Raw genomic sequence first — 16,058 nt, 5'->3', positions numbered from 1 at the left:
CTGTCTCATAACCGTCTGATCTTTTTTTTTTCATTCTCCATTGCATATGTGGTTTTTGGTAATTCTCTGTCTGTCTGTCTGTCTGTCCAACGATCTCACCACACAAAACAACATTATTCCTGTCTCCGGTTTCTAAATGGTCTCTTTTTCTAACTTGTAATCGAAAAATCTTCCCGATTAGCGATAACTACTATGTATTGGGGGGGTGGGGGGAGGGGTGACTGACCATAGAGAATCACATAGACCATCATAATACATAGAAATGGGTAGATTAATAAAAAAACTAACCTAACCTAACTTAACCTGATCTAACCTAACACAATATACAATACACAGAGAAAAACAAAAACTTGGTCTGTTGGTTGGATTCTTGCGTGAGTACAACGTATTTTGCTTTACACTATGATGACAGTAATCGAACGAAGAGACATATCCCAGGTTCCGTCTGTTTACTCCATCTTGTGAAGGTCAGGGAGAATGCCAGACTGGAAGTTCATATCATTCTAGGACAACTGCCCCCACACACGAGAGAGGGACACTCCCCTTCGTGTCTGATGCATCACCGACCAGAATAATACTTTGGTATGTATCTTTTCTTTAATACAAGTCAAGTAATATTCCTTCTGAAGATAATATCAACACATCCGCCACCTCAGTCATATTGCTTTTTTTTTCTTGACGGATTAGTTGTCTCAGACGGCGCCTTCGTGAGGTGGTGACAGGCATACACACACACACCTTTCAGATGTTCTGTTGCAGGTGTCTCACACTCCTTGATAACATATGCCAGCATAAAAAATATGAAGGACACACACACACACACACACACACACTCTTACTTACTTTTGCAATCCAAGTCTCCCAAATAATGCTAAAGCAGCTGTCACACAAGCCAACACTGGTGGATGATACTGGCGGTGTGACGCGACGAAGTAAAGCAAGTTGCTGTTAACCTGACACACACACAGAGCGAACTCTAACCTTCTCCTCCTCGACAGATCTTCTCCTGACCTTTTTCCCTTACACAACCTACACGAAGAGCTGCTTATCCATGGGCACTCTTCTTTCTAATTAATCCCCTCAGGAAGATGATTTAACCCTTTAAGGATTAGGGTTTAACGCTTTCACAACCTTCTCTCTTCACAGGCATAAACTGACGAAATAGCCATCTCCTGACAGAGTTGGTCCAAGACCTTGTCCCAACACAATCTGTCCAAAGATCTCCCTCCTCCCTATCCCAGCTGCCCTCAAGAGTCCATTCGAGGCCACAACAAGGTGCCCTTCCTGCACTACCGAGGCACTGAGTACTCTGGCACTCCTACAGCGCCTACCTCAAGCGTCACCTCACACCTTCCCCTCCCCGATAGTACCACAGGCGGACCAATAAGATAATGGCAGTATTTAAGTGAGGCAGCCGAGCAGAACCCGGCCAGGTACAAAAATCTACATATTTTTTTTTACTTATCATGTGTGCTTTCACTTTCCCTTATCTCAATCAACCGACTTTTTAATTTTTTCCTTTTGAGAACTACAAAAATAAAACACTCTCAACAACATTAAACCAACGATGACTAAAAAACAACAACTTTAATTTAGTGATGCTGGAATGACAGAAGTAATTTTTCATATTAAAGGTTGGCAAAAATGTGACAAAATTTCCATAAAAAACTCTGAACAAACTAAAACCTTATTCAAAGTATTAAAATGACACAAAATAACATCAACTACTGGCTCCTGAAGTATTTAATGTAACACGTAGAAAATAATTCGGCTATAAGACTTTAGTGGAATAAATCAAACTGCTACTTCCGCACTCCAACTTTCTCCAGTACTGCCAGGGGGAGTTATCTCGTGTTGGGGTGATGATGGAGGTACTCGCCGACAGATGACTGATGATAAAAGTTACAACTGAAGTGAAACTGGTGGCCAAATGTCTATGAGGTGGTGGGGGGGTGGTGGGGGCAGGTCGGTGGGGGGCAGTGGGGTGGTGGAGGCGGGGGGTGGTGGTGGTTATGGTGGAGGAATGGCGTGGTGAAATAAATCAGTGTATTAACCTAACCTAACTCACAACGTAACTTAACGTATATGCAACACTGACCTAACTTAACAATGAACTAACTTTAACCTACCCAAATTTAACATCAACAAAACCAAACTTTACCCTAACTTCACATTGTTTAAAATTAACCTAACCTAAAATAATTCTAACCTAACCTGGGAAATCATCAATAAAATCTAACCTAATTCACCTCCCGTACCCAACCTGGCCCTGCCGTGCTAACACAAGGCCATCAGGCAGGGCAACCCACTCTCCACCAGTCACTCATAACTGAGAAGACCAGCCAGGCATGTATACAGTCAGTCCCCCCCCTCCTCCCCCCTCCGATTACTTTCACAAGATGGTCATGCAATAGACGATCATATATGAGAGAGAGAGAGAGAGAGAGAGAGAGGAACTAAATTGTTCTCCTAATGACTCAATTAAACAATCAGAGTACCGTCCTCACATCTTAGGGTTGGTGACCACAGTCCTCCACTCTAATCGTTCTCGGGCTGTTTTTACCAAGCCTCTGAGGTCTTGTATCTCTCTGGGACCCACTTTTTAATTTAATTCATCCATCTCAGTCTCTGCCTTCCCCTGGCCCTCCTACCATAAAATTTGTCCATTAATATTTCTGTTATTATCCTCTAATCGCAAATTATATGACCAAAGTATCTTATTTTTCTTTTTCTGTTCACTATACAAAGACATTAAAAATTAATATAAATTCATATATAAAATCAAATTCAAAATCGTAGTAAGACAGATGACAGACCTGCTCTAAGACACGACGAAGAAACAGACTAATTCATACGGTAAACCCTCACACTGTCCTTGGGTACAGTGTGAGGGTTTATCATTATCTGGTTACAGTGTAATTAATACAGAGGAGGTAACAAGCTGAATTAATTGGCGTTTAATTTTAATAGATTACATAGTGGTGATGGTCATTATAATTATGTAATTAACGACTGAGGAGGTGATTGTTGACCTCGATTGGTTGGTCAGTGTGTGCGCGTGCATCTCCAGGGACTTCAACACCACATAAGTAGTTATCCTTCACCGCCTTACCAGTGTGAGCGGGATGGTCTGCACCTCAAAAACGAACATCATCACCAGCAGTCAGCATTACCTGCTCGTCTATTTCACAAGTGGGAAGGATCACTGAGGTACTTGGTCATTCTATTTGTGAGTCTGATTAAATAGTATGTACACGAAGGCGGCTTCCCTTCTCTTCTTCAAGGACATGTGTAAGTGTACTGTGTGAGTGTACTGTGTGAGTGTACTGTGTAAGTGGGAGTGTGAGTGGGAGGGTAAGTTGTAACTGTTCATGTAAGTGTCGGCAGGAGTGTAAGTACAGGTGTCACTGATGAGTCAACAAGCCTCTTCCTCCTCCTCTTCACCTGGTGGGAGAGTTTCCTCTTCACAAACCTCGAGGCGTGGTGCGTGCCCAGCCTGTGACCTTCCTCTATAACGGAGTCCCCCAACATCCCAGCCTTCCCCCCTCCAACCGCACCTCTTCACCTTCCCCCCCCCCTCCACTGCAACCTCCCCGTAAACCTCACCCTCAACACTTCACTCCCTGACACCCCATCCTTCCCTCACCCCAGTCCGCACCTCACTTCACCCCCGTCACCTGCCCCTTATCTCTTCCCTCTCATTCTTACCTCTTTACCTCTCCTCCTCACACTCACCTCTCACTCCCTTCCACCCAAAACCATTTCTAAATCGCATATCTGCACGTCCCTCTTAGCATCCATACAACCTCCTCACCTCTCACCCACCCCCTTACCTGGAACACACACACACACCTGGCCCCACACTCAGTAGTCACCTGCCTTATTTGTGTCACCTCTCCTTCACCTCCGCCGCGTCCTGAACCGCGTCTTGCATTTTCCACTTACAGCAGTTCATCTTACACTAGAAATTATATCTTCTGCACCACTACTTGCACCTCACCTTGCACCTCTGCAACTCGTCATGCACCGCGTCTTTCACAGCGACCTACACCTCAACGTCTTCCCATACACTCCTTGGCTACACCCGACACTCCCTCAAGTATATACAGGTATTAATGGGTCGACGTGCCATTCTCTCGTCGTTGTCCCCTATAAGGCGTCTTTAATCACAAGCAAAATGAAACAAACGACCCTTTAAGGATACATCACTTAACAACAGGAACGATTCTTAGGTGGTCAGATTATCGACTTAATATTCAGATAGATACGTTCTAAAAATCCTGTTTGTCGAGTGAACGTGCACAAATGGGTCTTCAAGGCTACGTTTTTCTGCCATAGGTACAAAAAGTGGGTCTAAACCATGGTCTAAACGTCTCGATTGTATACCTTATGTACAGGAACGCGCGCGAGTCTTACGGAGCAGAACAGCGATTGCGATAATTCGACTTTGTGTGTAAATATTCAGATTAAGTCTTGCATGATAACAACCGTGTATAGTTGCGACATATGTACGTCACTTATAATATTCTCTCTTGTTATTATCGTTGTTCCTTAACCACAAAACTTCTCACGTTTCATCCCCCGTCTTACAACGTTTGTCTTTCCTGATAGCTTGGAATATCTCTCGCTGTCAGGTACAATTTACGGTACCGTAACTCAGTTGACACCGGTTCGTGACCCACCAGGAGACGAGACACACCAGGAGACGAGACACTCCCGGAGACGATACAGACATGGAGTATCGTATGACTGACGCTGTAAAAACCAACGTCTTATCTTAGGCCGCTATAGTCGGCATCTCTTACAACGGCCACCACCACTATCCAGAAGCTCCTCACACGTTAAGTAAAACTGCTTCAGTGTTCAAACATCCGGTTTGGAGAGTTGACTTCATGATTAAGATACATGTTTACATCTTTTAGACGCCGAAATAAAACAAAAAATACTGAATCGTTTAACTTTTTTCTTGAAGTTCCAGTAACTGACGACACTTCAGTAATAAAGAAAGAGAAACACCCAGGGACCACTGGCCGAGGGAGGTCACCCGGTAACCTGACCTCGGGAGCCCGGTTGAGTCCCCCAACAAAGAGACCCCCCTCTTGTGCCTGTACTACTAACTTTCGCGACGTCACAGATGGTATGGTAATTGTCTCTTCGCTGGGCATATGGTAGAGGGGTGGTGTGTGGTCGGAGGGGCGGGACACTGAGGGCGCGGTAGGTGGGAGGGTAACGTAATGTACAAGGGCAGGGGGAAGTAATTTAAGACGTGGGGTGAAGCGATATATGAGGAAGAGCTTAGGTAATGTAGGAAGGCGGTGAGGTAAGAGAGGCGAGGGTGGTCTTGAAACTAAGGAGGAACTTTCTAAAAAAAATAATTACAACGTGTATGATTTAAATTGATATAATTTTCTCTTTTATAATGGAAACTTGTTATAATGCACTTCGATAATAATGATGATTTTTTTACATGTGTTGTGTAATGAACGCTGAAAATAGCAGTACTGTCGTGTGGTCATGAGGCGGGTGTCCTTGGTGACTCACACAATCAACCCGCTCACCCGGACACTTCACGTACACACACCCAGACAGCTTGTACGTACGTTGTTTCACACACGTACACATAATCGCTGTCGGTATTTGGAAACGTTCACATCATTTCCATGGGTATCTAAATATGGAAGCTTCCTCGATCGAAGTTACTGACGTTCCGATACGTAAAAGTCAGGCCTTCACGTCAGTCCCCAGCCAGATACAACACCGGATATGGTCAGGCCCCGGTGTAGCTAGTTGCAGCCGCCTCCCCTCCCTAATACCCTGAAGCTGCTCAACTGGTTTTTGAAGGTGCAAGCAAGTTATAACCAGACTGACTAAACCTACACCCTAGAGAACACTACACATAGATACAGCGACTTGGTCTTGCTTATATTATACAAGTAACAACGTGACGTTTTTACCTGAGCTACAGAGGACAGTATCCGGGTCCAGCAAACTATGAAGACTATGTTGGAAGAATGAAATGTTTTTTTGTAGCTGTTGATTAATAAGCAACCTTGACTCCCACACAAAACCCCCGAAAATTACCGTGTCAATAGATCAGCCTTATGCTGGATTTTAGGAACTTGTGTTTGTATGTGTGTAAAGACAACGTTTAAGGTGTGTCCACGGGCCTAAAAAAAAATAAATAAAAATCCGCATCGTAGCAACTTTAACCCTGTGAATATAGTCTCTTAAGGTGTCATAAATACTCATACGATCCCTTAAAAAAAAATCCTCTAAGTACACACTCCAACGACCCTCCCCTCACCATATACTACCTCCTGCCCCATGAGCTCCCCCATCACCAGGTAGTGAAGACACAGCAGGGTATCGGTCAGGGTGTGTGTGTGTGTGTGTGCCCAGGGGGAAAAGCACCACCATCACCCTTACACTACCCCACCACAGTGATTAATATGGCCGGGCTCTCTATGACCACTCTAGGGAAATGGGCTAACTTTCTCCAGCGGGCATATGGAGATGTGTACAGTATGTGTGGTGGAGGAGGAGGGGGTATGAAGCAAGTGATGTGGGACGGAGGGGAGGTGATGGGGGGTGGTTGTGTGTGCCATTGTCTCTGTGGGCGTCAGATACAATCATGAGCTCGTTTATGTATGTATGTATAAATGAGTGCAGCCTGTACTCGAGCGCCACCAGTACATTAGTGTTCACAGTAAAGATTTTATAATTCAAAGGTTTCCATATATATATTAACTGTTATCGGTAAGTTAGTCAGCAGTGGGTAACGGCTACTTGAGGTTTGTATTCCTCCTGCCGCTTGACATTACTAAGGTAAAGAGATTTGAACCTGTTAGTTTTTGTGCCAGTAATGAGCTAGTTGGCAACCTTCTTCACACTCGTGGATATGCTAACTAATGTTTTTTTAAATATATTTAACTTCAATTCGTATATATCTACATTACAACAACTAGTCACTTTAAATACACCTTCCTTATCTTTAAAACAACTACAAGTCTTATATTTCCATATTATGTACCGTAAGTCTATATATATGTCCTCTTTGGTTAAGAAGTTTTGGTCCATTGGAATTAAATATTGGTGAACAGACCCACACACACACACAGGCTAGTACGATGACAGAGTGGCCTCCAGCCTAAAGTGCTTTCAAACTTACCACGACCTCCAGCTTACGAGGTAGCCTCCAGTCTATAGTGGCCTCCATTTCGTATTCAGCTGAAGGCGGTGTATGTACAGTCTATTATGTATTTCTTTATTTGTAAATTATACCGTCCTAGTCATACTAAATCCACAACGTTTATATTTATGACCAAGTGTGACCCGAGTTCTTTTGTTTACGTCCCCGAGCGGTGTCCCACATCACTGTCTTCCCGTCCTCTGCCGAGTTGTCGTGCTCCCCAAGACACTTACCGAGATAGATGTCGTTCTATCTGGTTCACACGCTTGGGAATGAAGTGTTGGCTCTTAAATTCATAACCTTGAGAGATATATTGTTTCTCAGTTCACATCCGAGAGAGAGAGAGAGAGAGAGAGAGAGAGAGAGAGAGAGAGAGAGTGTTCAACAGTTTACATCCACAAGAGAGATATGTTTCCAAGTTCCCGTTTTCGATAGAAGCTTTCCATAATTCTTATTACCGTAAATGATGTCGTGTTCAACTCACATTCACGAGAGATAAATTGTAAGCCCTGGTCACGTCGTCGACAGATAAATCGTACTCAACTGTTTACATCTACAAGAGAGACGTATTTATCAACGTTTAAATCTTCAACTTCAAATACTGATGTTGGGGTGGCTGTGGGAGGCGCGCGGTGACAAGGACAACTTGTTGGTCAGTGTGGAGTGAGCGAGCACACAAGATCATGAGGCTTCGTCACCGGGATTAGAATAGAAAAAAAAGAATAAACAATAAGACAAAACTGAGGAAAACATCGAAACTGGGTAAGCTAGAACACCGAGTCCATAGTCACTTTGAATACAATGACCAGAAAAGTTAACCAAAATCCTCTCTATAGTCAAAATGCATGCCACAGGATCCGGACCTACTTATAATGTAATTCTCTGTAGTATTCTTAGATATAGTTGAGAAATACTTGAAAAAAATTTAACTCTTACGTACAGATGGATAAGGTTAACAGTAACACCACCAGAGGTTTCTTCCGCATTCGTGGCGAGGAATAAAATAAAATTATTACTCTGTACAGGGCGCCCCAAACATAGACAAGACCTTCACACAACATAACTGAAGAAAGAAACATGATGTAATTTTTAAGTAACCAACCTTGCCACCTCTTAACACAACGTCATTAGTCGAATTCAGAGTCATTTTTACGGTATAAATTATTCAAAGATTATGTTTTCCGTTTTCATTTTATGTCCTGGGGCGGAGGGGAGACTGGGGCGGAGGAGAGGTTAGGGTGGAGGAGAGGCTGCTAGGGTGGAGGAGAGGTTAGGGTGGAGGGGAGGTTAGGGTGGAGGAGAGGTTAGGGTGGAGGCTGCTAGGGTAGAGGAGGTTAGGGTGGAGGAGGTTAGGGTGGAGGAGACTAGGTTGGGTGGAGGAGAGGCTGCTAGGGTGGAGGTGGAGGGGAGGTTAGGGTGGAGGGAGGTTAGGGTGGAGGAGAGAGGTTAGGGTGGAGGAGGCTGCTAGGAGAGGTTAGGGTGGGGGGAGGTTAGGGTGGAGGGGAGGTTGGAGGGGTGGAGGAGAGGTTAGGGTGGAGGAGAGGTTAGGGTGGAGGGGAGGTTAGGGTGGAGGAGAGGTTAGGGTGGAGGAGAGGTTAAGGTGGTGGAGAGGCTGGTAAACAATCCAGTATAAAAACGGGAAGTGAACATTGATAAAAATTTAGGTTATCAAACTAGTTAACAAATTTTACAGACAAAAGACAAGAAATATGTCTAAAAAAAACCCCGAGACAATACTTAATGAAATCGTAACAAGATTCGATGTAGTAAAAGAGGAGTTAAAATTACAAAATAATATAAGGCTGAAGCAATGACTCGTGTTCCCCGCATCAGATGAACAAAGTCTGTGTAACTTCCTGTTGGCCCACCAGTATCTCCTCCACGACACATAATAAATTACATTAAACACGACAAAAAATTATCCCGTTTTTTACATCTTTCACCGTTGAACCTTCAGAAAAAAACATGATAAACACATCCTTTTATTTTTCAACCCACGCTGTTGTACAATACCTCATTAATTATATTCCTGTATTCCAGACACTATTTGTCAAACATCTTGTTAGTGGCTTAAGAAAAAGTATACACATGTACACAAATAATTGCCAGATGTTGTTTGGTGTTCGAGGTAATCTTTTCTGCAACTGTACACGAAACAGCAACAAAGACTAACAAATAAAAAATAATCGAACAAATAAACATCTATTATTAGTTAGAAAAAAAACCAGTCAGCTCATATTTTCAAAGGATTAGCTTAAATATAGCAACACCGTGGGCTGGTTAATACTATGTTTGGGATGTACAGCTTCTAGTGTGTACATTTGTGTCAACATTTTCTTAACTAGGGAGCGTCGGATCAGTTTTTATGATTGTTGTTGATGATATCGAGGCTGTGTCATCGCACCCCACCACTGCCACTTACAACCTCGGCGTGGAAAGATATCATAATTCTCTCCTTCTCCATCACAACTAAACACAGCTTATCACAGTGACTCTCAACATAGTTCATCTTTTCTCAATACCTCCTGCCTCCATCACTCTCACGCAAACAGGAAGTTGCGTATTCTTAACGTGTGATGAAATCTTCTCTTTTTTTCTTCGTTTTCCAGAAGGTGTGGGAGGAAAAGTGGAGAAGAGAAAGGCGAGAGGAGGTGAAGGGGAAGAAGAAGAACTGGAAATTGAAGGAAAATGAAGGGAGCAGTTTTCTTACATCCTCACACTATCCACAGAGCCAGGTTCGTATATTAAAAGTCTCACAATCTCTGCACATAAATATAAAGTATGGACTAAGATTATGGTACAGCACAGTTCAACTTTCACACCAAACAAAAAGAGAATGAGTTTGTGTATTGGATAATTGAACTGAGAACCTTAACTACTGTTATATAAATTCTTTTTAGATATTCACAGTTTTCCTAGAGTCCACTGACATAGGAGTTATTAAACATACATTGTGAATGAATCGTGTATTACGGGCTTAAAGTTATTATATATTTAATTTGTATCTCGTTCACGTTAATGGCAAAACCCTCATAAGTTCCGTGTGAATTTCTTCGGTGATTAATGCACATTCCCCCGTACTGAGCCTTTTGAAACGCCCTGTAACCCTGTATATATATTATTTTTCAAACAGTAACATAAAATAAGGTTTTCTGGAGTGAATTTCTTATTTTGTAATTGAAAAATAGCCAAATAGATAAAGAAATGCACAAAGGTAACGTATAGGGAACAAATATATACACTGATAAGAAAACTAAAAAAAAACAAGCAAGTGCGAAGGTAAATCAATAACAATTATATAGTGCACTTGTCTTGCCTGGTAACGTTTCAGTCAAGTCTGGGCTCATAAACAAGACAACTTCCTCAATAAACAATAAACAAAATAATCCTCAAATAAAACTTCCCTTAAATAATTTTTCTTGAGAAAGATTTTTTTTTATGAGAGGAGAATTAGTGACACTCATATGACCTTGATACCTTAATGATAACCTAACCTTACCTAATGGAAAGTAAGGGCATATAGTTTCTAAGTGAAAGTAATAGTATAATTAACGTGGGAAGAGCGAGAAAAAGTGTCCCTCAGTGATTGAGGGGGGAAGTCGGTATATTTTTTTGTGCGAGACGAAGAAACTCAACTTTCTCCTTCATAATTGTATATTCTAATTATACAACTACAACACCTAACTACCAATTGATGTTAATTAATGAAAAGGAAACATTAGTATAAAAATGTTAATGTAATACCTAACAAATGATTTAAATATATAAGGATCAATCTATTTCAAATAATACCTTAACTACCAAACAATACTAATTAAAAAGAAGATGATATACTGACCCAAATTCGCCGCAAACAGAGAGAAGCTCGGAAAGCAGCCATCCCCCTGGACTCCCCGCCCACCTGGTACGATGTCCTCCGTAAACTTCCTGACCTTTCGTACGTCTATGGGAAAGGGTCGCGGAAAGGGGACATGATTGCTGCCCGTATCATCATTGGGTATGACTTTGCTTGGGAGAAGCATCCCCTGAGCAACGCTCTTGTGCATTATGCAGAAGACCCGACAGCAGCACCCTTATCCACTACCTCCTAAGATGTCCCCACACACAACGCTTCCGTGACGCCTGCTGGACCACCACTCCACGACCCCCTGACGGAGACACGATGATCCTCCCCATACTGGCCAGATATTTTGTAAATAACATTGATTATGTGTTAAAGGAATATCCTTCCTTCCTTGGGCTTCAGTAAGCCCCTTTATAATATTTATACTGTATATACTTGTCACACTTGCCAGATGCTTCTGGTGTCATTGTACAGGGGTACCTAGTGACAGCACTAGGATCCCGCTTCCTCTATCAAGGAATAAACAATTGAAATTGAATTGAAGATATACTCAGAATATTTATCGTATATAAAACTGTATTTTCGTGTTGTGTATCCCATCTCCTTACATTCCTCCTATCATTTTATAACTTCCACTATTTATAATTTCTATCATTGTTTTGATGCATTACGGCGCTTCAACACCTAAGGCCTTAAGTGAGCAGATTAGATTAACCATAACACTACTTTAATAATTCAAATTTACGAGTGATACAAAAGAAGTGTTTATCTTTTGTTTTTATTTTTTTCCCGAACAGAGCGCCGCGAGGCAACTGTTTACCCGAGAGAGAGAGAGAGAGAGAGAGAGAGAGAGAGAGAGAAATAAGAGCAGCATTCTTAGGCAAGTTCTTCATGCTTGGCTCCGTCCTGCGTCGTGTACATAAATAGAAATATCACCCGCAATACAGAACAAGTTTACTCTTCAATTGTTATCTGCCAATAAGTTAACGCCAGATCTCTATCTTCCCTCGACTTAACTGGTTGATACTTCCTGTGTAACATTATCAACAGCGACTTAAATCAACTACCAAGTAATTCTTGTTATAACTAGAGAGGAACTTATTGTATATTATTTCAAGGATCTCTCTCTCTCTCTCATATCCACACTGCAGTCAACCAAACTAATTTACACCACCAATAACCCAATAACTAATATAAAAAAAATAGGAGAGAGGGCGGTGGGGGTGGGTTTTCGTGGAGTAGTAACACAAAACCCACGGCGTGACGGAGATGAACTTAACACCAGAAGTCAGCTGACCAAGAAAGGAGTAATAATTCAGATGGTAGCGCTGATAAGATGACTAGTATTCTGCCACCTTCAATCACTGGTCTGGGAGGGAAGGAGGGAGGGTTTTCATGAAGTGTGTTGACTGAAAACTTTCTATAGCATTCAATAGCCTCGTGTTGTTCTATGTATAAGTCGAGGAACAGTGATACTCGGTCCATTAGTTGGGGTGGCAAACACTAGAGGGGGTTTGACAGTCAGGACACAACACTACGACAGTCAACACACACCATGATGTAAACAATCAGATTATGACAGCTACAGTACTCGCTTCCTGGATTATCATCTTTATATCATCGTACTCGAGGGTTTATCATGGTGCTCAAGTGGCTAAGATAACAAGTACGAGTACCTTTCACAATGCTGCGTCATGTAGTATTAAAAATCCACCTTCTCCCTCAATGAGTAAGTCAGTCAGTTTTTTCGTTCTTACATGGATGAGTGAGTGAGTGAGTGAGTCAGCGAGTCAGTCAGTCAATCAGTCAAAGTTACGTATATATTTGAAGTAAAAATCCAATTAATAATACGAAGTACGCCTTAACACATTACTTCTACAGGGGTTACTGTTATCGCTCGAGGTAGGGATTATAAAAATACGAATTCTGTTGTTTAATAGACTTTCACAATATAATGTTGATGGGAGGAGAGGAACGCTGTAATTTGTCTAGATTCCCATCATTAACTTCACTTCCTCACTGACTGCATGGGGGAAGTACGTAATTAACGTCTACTATTTAAGTCTATGATTTCATGTTTACAAGTCACACATCACTTGCTATTCATTTAAACAATACACCGTCTCAAAAGAACGTATTATATATGTCTAACTCAGGAGAAGAAATACCCCTAACAGTACAACAATTTCCACTAAAATGTACGACTGGTTTTTGTGGAGAGGAAAGGTCAGCGTGGGAGCGGCGTCGGTGTACGGTACTGGCGGAAGCGTCGTCTTTTTAGGAAGGAGACTTTACACCTTAATCGCTATAAACACCTTCAGGGACGTTCCTGATCGTGTCAACAAGGAGCGAAAAAAGGACACTGTACTTTAAAAAACGACGTTAAGGTGTGAGACCCGTAAAAAAAAGGGTTCAAAGTGTCGAAACTGAGGGATTCGTTTGAGGATCTGAGCTTTAGAGGTAGTAAGGAAATATGCCTGTAGATATACACGTCATTATTGGTGGTCCTTACGGGGAGTAAAGTGGACATCTACACTGAAGACGTGACTTGAGAATGACTGACGTCCTCTCTCTCTCTCACACCAGAACACAGTATCGTGCTAACTCTGACCCTTCGATACGACCCCTTAAGGTGAACGTTCGCCAGTCTTTTCACGTTACCACAGAGTCAATATTACATCATCCCCTCGTGGCAGAGAAGACCGACATAGAGGCTGACACACAACTTTCTGGTGGCATTGAAACATTTACTAAAGGTAGGAATTAAGCATCAGACTACGCTCTAAAAACCAGACAGGAACTCAATACAGACAGCCATTAATGGAGACAGACAGACGGACGGACGGCCATTAATGGAGACAGACGGACGGACGGACAGACAAGAGTTTAAAAAAATTATGGGTTTGGTCTCGTAACTAACCAATCAGAAAAACATATAAACGGAGACTAACGGGAGTTGAAGAGCGTGTCTCCACGTCGTGACAGTTCAACAGTTAACAGTTATCTACGCTAGAGTGGGCCTGACCTCCCTCCCCACCAGAGCCCACCATTACACTCACCCGGCTCGTGTATACATTACGCGTTCACTCAAGCAGTCTACCTCGTCATCCGGTGCACTAAATTACACTCGGTAATTCTGTGTACGAAGTCAACTGTTCAATAAACTGATTGGTGCACAAAGTTAACCTGTGGACCTTAAGTACAGGACACGAGCGATGTATACACTCACCCCCCCAAGTGAGAAAAGACAGTTCATGTTAATTCTCACTTAATCTTCTCACCAAACACCACTTACGATAATCTATGACTAGGCCAAACAGAGTCGAGCCTTTTGTGCCGCCTCTCCCGTACAAGAAACACCCAGATGACCATAAACCGAGAAAGACTGTTTACTACCACAAGGATTCCTGACACTTTCACTGAGTATTAACGTCAACAAGCTGCTGTGTTGAAGGGCCTCCTGCTGGTAAGTGTTTGTTGTGTATTCGTGAACGCCGGGATGACGAAGTGTCAAGGTGACTTCTTCAGGTTGGGCTGTGCTGGCGGCGGCGAAGGTGGAGGTGGTAGAGTGGTGGTAGTGACGACGGCGGTGGTAATGGTGGGGGGTTATAGGACTTCCACTCTCTGGTATAATTATCCTTCGTTTGCTGTCTATTTTTATTAGATAATATTCGTTCATTAATTCTCTCTCTCTGGTTTAACACGTAGTTCAACACATTCTCTCCACAACCAGCGCCATCACCACCACCACGACTAACACCACCACTACCACCACCACCACCACCAGTAGCAGCAGGGTGGGGTATAAAGTCAGTGTCCTCGCAGAGTTCACACAGTGTTTGGTCATTGTGTTGACAAGTCGTGTCTTACACTCTTGAGTCAACATTTTCATCACCTCATCCTAAATCAACCTGGGAAATATAAACCTTGATAGCAGGTGTGTGTAGGTGTGTGTGTGTGTGTGTGTATACGCGTATGAGTGAGTGAGTGTATGTGAGTAAATGAGTGAGTTAAGAGAGTGAATGAGGTAGTGCATGCTCGTGTTTGTGCGCGGACTCAGGCATGCATAACCACAAATACAAATAAGGGAAGAGAGAGAGAGTGGCAAATAAAAACTCGAAGTACCTGAGTGACTGCTTCTATCACATTAAGAACACATTTACTTCCTGTAGTCATGTTTAGATTAGCTTCTTGCCTGCTGTTTGGTTGGGGTGGGGTAGGGGGGAGTTGGGGGAACATCGTGTTAAGAGTTAAACTTTCACTTGAGGTTTAATCTCCGCGTGATAATGTGACATGTCCAGACTCGTCAACAACACACACATCTCGGAACACAAGCTGATTATAATTGTCACTTGAACTGAATGAAGACAAGAGAATATACGTGGACCAATGTAGGTTACTCAACACACACACACCTCACCTATAGCAGGGAGTCGTGCTGAGTCTGTGCTGCCGCGCTACACGATCGTCATCTGTAATGAAATAATAATGGATTAGGAAAACATGCAAGAGAGATATACACTTACATGATGCACTTACAATAACACCCGATACACTTACATGATGCACTTACAATAACATCCGATACACTTATATGGTGCACTTTGGAAAAACACGAGAGGGTTACACTTATATATTGCACTTAATAAAAATAGTGACCTATTCCTAGAACATGAAGTCACTGTACTCAAGGGGTGAAGTCACTGTAATCTGGGGTTAAATCACTGTACTCAAGGGGTGAAGTCACTGTACTAAAGGGGTAAAGTCACTGTACTAAAGGGGTAAAGTCACTGTAATCAAGGAGTTAGTAAAAAAAATACAAAACCACGTAATTTATCTCTACAAGTTTTTAAAATCCTAAACTTTCTCTGTTGAGTGAGAGAGAGACGTTAATAGCACCGTTTCACCACATGACACAATAAACCTAAAAAAAAAAATTATTCTATACCTTTTATTGTGTATTGTTTCCAGCCTCAATAAAAGTCCTATCACTTACTTTTGTTACTTTACTTTTGGCGTGTTTTT

General features: G+C 42.3%; 1 protein-coding gene across 2 annotated transcripts in view; it reads right to left on the bottom strand.

Annotated features, from left to right (window-relative positions):
- LOC121863191 overlaps positions 1-15,507 on the bottom strand; it is a 40,544-nt gene extending 25,037 nt beyond the window's left edge. For both annotated transcript variants that reach the window (XM_042361673.1, XM_042361674.1), the window contains exon 1: positions 15,454-15,507. The gene's annotated coding sequence lies outside the window, so the exon portion shown is untranslated. The remainder of the gene's footprint in view (positions 1-15,453) is intronic.
- Positions 15,508-16,058: the final 551 nt, after the last annotated feature.

The sequence above is a fragment of the Homarus americanus genome, unplaced genomic scaffold, assembly GCF_018991925.1.
Source record: "Homarus americanus isolate GMGI-L3 unplaced genomic scaffold, GMGI_Hamer_2.0 scaffold34507, whole genome shotgun sequence".
Taxonomy (NCBI): Eukaryota; Metazoa; Arthropoda; class Malacostraca; order Decapoda; family Nephropidae; genus Homarus; species Homarus americanus.
The sequence above is the reverse complement of the archived record's forward strand: the minus strand, read 5'-3'. Positions and strand labels throughout refer to the sequence as shown.